Source organism: Ipomoea nil, unplaced genomic scaffold, assembly GCF_001879475.1.
Source record: "Ipomoea nil cultivar Tokyo-kokei standard unplaced genomic scaffold, Asagao_1.1 scaffold0317, whole genome shotgun sequence".
In the NCBI taxonomy this organism is placed as follows: domain Eukaryota; kingdom Viridiplantae; phylum Streptophyta; class Magnoliopsida; order Solanales; family Convolvulaceae; genus Ipomoea; species Ipomoea nil.
In genome coordinates, this window is record NW_017616745.1 from 7,661,755 (window position 1) to 7,666,086 (window position 4,332).

Consider the following 4,332-nt stretch of genomic DNA (forward strand, 5'->3'; position numbering starts at 1 on the left):
TCAAGGTTATACAATTTGTGAGCCTTTAATTTACTGTGTCACAATAACCAATAAAAATACATTTGTTACCTTTACCTATCATCATGCTTTTACTTCACCAAATCCAAAACATACACATTAAATTTGAAGATATTTGATAAACGGTGTTCTTTCATTCCAAACTCCCTCAAGTGTACGTCTTAGGATAAACACTCTTAGTTAGACACCTTTATGAGGCCTTCCTATACTATTTTTAGAAATAAAATCTAAAACATTTTCCTAAAATAATGCAACTATAACTTATTTTACAGCCACATGATGCTGTCGAAAAACCACTAGCTGACCAAATCTAATGCTTACAACAATTCTTTGTTAATTGATATATATTCTTCCAAAAGGCTGAACCCCAACCCTAAGGGCCCCCACACCCCGGCCCAACAGAGCATTTGAGAGGATATAAAAAATGACTGATCTCAGTCATCCATCATATTTCATCAATGGTAAAAATTAAAGTTTCACAAAAAAACACATAATTAATTTTATAAATATTATAAACTTTTAAATTTGTAAACATCATCCAATTTCTTCTTATTTTTCAACAACTATCAACCGTTGATCTACCCGGCCGTCTGTATTTTTTATTTGGGAGCATGTCCCTCCCCTTACAATAAGAAATTATTGAGAGAAATTGAGGTGATCGAGATGCAATTCTTGCATTGCTCAAATAATTGCAAAATTACTTTTAGCAAATAAGTCACGTAGTCACATAATTATGAAGATTTAAGGCACACTAGTGTTTACAACAAGATCAAATTTATACCTTTTTTTTTTTTTTTGTCATTGTTATGATCCATACGTTAATACTCACAACAAGACCCTTATTTTGTTTCATAATAAGATTCAAACACTGCAGATTGTAGCTATTAACATACAGCTTATATATATTCCAATTAAACTTAGGTACAAACTTAAAATTATAAACTATTTAAATAAACGAACTTAATTTTTTTTATAATCTTTTTTTTATTATACTGTTATATAAATGAGCATTTGTAATTTCATCACTAATATTTACAATTTCATTTTACTTTGGATGATAATAATATAATAATAGTGTTTATGGGGGTTGAAGGTTATGGACATAATAAAAGACTGAAGCGATCCAGAACTCACAGCGTCGATATGTCCGAGTGGTTAAGGAGACAGACTTGAAATCTGTTGGGCTTCGCCCGCGCAGGTTCGAACCCTGCTGTCGACGATCATATGCTTTACAGGTTCAGCCTTAATTGTTGTTCCCCATATCCCTATTTCTTCCACATCGAGGATATTTTAAGGGCAGCTCACTGCTCTCAATGTGCAACAGTGTTTGTTTTTTTTTTGTTTTTTTTTTTTTTTTTTGGGTTAAGGAGCATCTTAATTTGGAGCATCTTAATTTGGAGCAAAAAATCATTTTAAAGTGTTACTTGTTGCATCATTTCAAATTTCAACAATTTGAAATAAAAATATTGCTCCAAAGTCCAAACGTTAGTCAAAATGTGCAACAATTTTTGTTTCTTTGTTTTATTGTTTTTCATTTATTTTTATTTTTATTTTATTTTATTTTATTTTTTTTTGGTTAAGGAGCATCTTAATTTGGAGCAAAAAATCATTTTAAAGTGTTACTCTTGCATCATTTCAAATTTCAACAATTTGAAATAAAAATATTGCTCCAAACGTTAGTCAAAACAGATTTGTCAATAACCAATCAAGGCCAAAATTTCTTATTTTGACAGTTTGTGTGATTGTCAACTTAAGTCTATTTGCTTAAATTACAATCATAAATAAAAGTGAAGCCAATGACATTTCAGTAGTTCAGACTCCATATGCAGCATATTGAAATATCAAAACCCAAGTTGTTGAGGTCAACATAATATAATGCCATTGTTTACTGAAAAAAAGAAGACAACGAAAGTATAAAGGGCCACTTAATAATAGAGAAATTAAATATAGTAATAAGAAAGGAACACAACTTTTTACCTTTTTCCATTATGAAATATTAAAATGGCTACATTATATTTTTGTGTTCATTATTTCTTTCAATATTTGCAGTAAGGCCTTCCTGCAAAGCTCCAGCTCCGATTTATTTATTGCTAACTAAACTAAATATATATGCTTTGTATTGCAACTCAATCCAACCTTCAACTGCTGTAACAAAACAAAAAGGTGTATAATTAGAATATATACAGTGTTCGCTATAGGCTACTTTTCCTTGTTTCTTCAGCTGTTCCACACTTCCACATCATATCTAGGATGGAATTAGGTTAATATGCAAATGTAATACTAAATTAGGAATAAAATGTTTGTTATTTATAAGGACAATATAATTCTTTTAAAGACAAATGTAATACTTTTATGTTTTGATGTAAAAGTATTATTTTTTCCCTCATAAGTAATGTTGCACTTATAAAGGAAAATGAAATATTTTTTATGAAGAAATGTAATACTTTTACATTAAAATATAAAAGTATTACATTTTTCATCAAAATAATAAATATTTTATTCCTGATTTAGTATTACATTTATTAGTATAAACTAGTTTTTTACGCGCATTGCGCGATTGGGATAATGCCCAATGTTTTTTTTTTTTTTTTTAATAAGTACTTTAAAGTATATCAAGACAAGATTATATTGAAATTGTTCATGCATAGATAATTGAATGTTAAATTTGCGTATTTAAATAGGCAATTCTAAGATTACAAATGCAAGATAATATAGTCAAGATTGATTATAATTGTCAATAAAATAATTGTATAGGTATGGTTGAAACCAAATACGGGACATAAGGGAGAGCAAATAAAAATTGGGGCATAAAATATTAAATATATACTAATATTGAAGAGCTAATTGATGATTGCCAAACAAGGACATTGCGAGATAGTTTTCCACTTCAATTTGTTGTGTGATTTGAATACTCTTGTTGTCAATAAATTCCCCAAGTAGTTAATATGATTGACTTAATTATATATTTTTTAATTTTTTATTTTTTAAAACAATTATTATTATTATTATTATTATTATTATTATTATTATTATTATTATTATTATTATTATTATATGTATACCCTTAGCTCATATTACATGTTAATCTAAACAACTAATTTTTTCAAATATATTTTTACCAACTTTGATTGGGATGAGGTTCGAACCTAAGACCTTTCTTATTGAAATCAATGAGTAAGTTAACGGTGAACTAACAGAAATTAACGGAAAAGATAATATTTAACGGAAAAGTTAACGGAAAATCATATTCATTAAGGATAAATTAGGAAATCTTAAGGAAAAATTAAAATCTGATCAATCTGAGCCATTCATTTGATTAAAAAAATTTAACCGCCATTTTTTCTACCCATTATAGGCCTAACTCTCTTGGGCTCTTATTAGTATATAGTAGATATTACATTTCATTTTGACCCAACCCATCCCACAGATAATCTGTGAGAAGAGACAAGATTCGAAACTCGGCAGCAGCATTGTGAGGATTATGCCCAAAGTGGGCAGATCCCTTATGCACACCGAAATTTGGCTCTGTCTGTTGAGCCATTGAGTCACCGTGATTTACATCCTCTCAAATGCTCTGTTAGGCCGAGATGTGGGGGCCTTTGAGGTTAGAGATTCAACCTTTTGGAAGAAGGATCCGTTAGACGATATCACACAAGTTTTTACCATTTCTTTTGAAGTATGAAATATACATACTAAAATAATTATTCAAAAAAGATAATGAAATAAATATGAAAAATAACCGTAACGATCGACATCCTAAGAGAATCTCCAACCTTCTCGCCAAAATGGCAAATCGGCAAAAGATTTAGTGTGGAAGCTCTCCAACCTTCTCGCCAAAATGCTATTTTTTTGGCGCAAGGTGAACAGTGCAGTGTCATATTTGGCGCTGCATTGTTCACCAGCGACAAATCTGATGGCAACTTTTATTTTCTCATTTTGACCCCTTCTTTATTTGTAATTTATTTTATATCCTTAATTTAGTTTTAATGTATTTGTATATTTTGTTAAATTGTTAAATATAAATTTTATATTATTAGAAATGAATTATATCATTTGAAAGATCTCATCAAGACGATTAAAACAAGTCTAATATTGAATATATAGTAATTAAAAATGAAAACAAATAAAGCTTAATTATAACAAAATTAAAGCAAATTACATTTAAATTAAAGCTTAATTTCGTTAAATATTTAAACATAAATGGTATATTATTAAAATAAAATCTTATCATTTGAAAAATGTTATCAATATTATTAAAACAAAATTAATATTGAATATAATTTAATTAAAAATAAAATTACATAAAATATAATT

At 28.3% G+C, this 4,332-nt stretch overlaps 1 non-coding gene across 1 annotated transcript; it reads left to right on the forward strand.

The window, feature by feature from the left end:
- Positions 1–1,155: 1,155 nt before the first annotated feature.
- On the forward strand, positions 1,156–1,237 carry TRNAS-UGA. The gene has a single exon. It is a non-coding gene; the product is annotated as a tRNA-Ser (tRNA).
- The last annotated feature ends 3,095 nt before the right edge of the window (positions 1,238–4,332 follow it).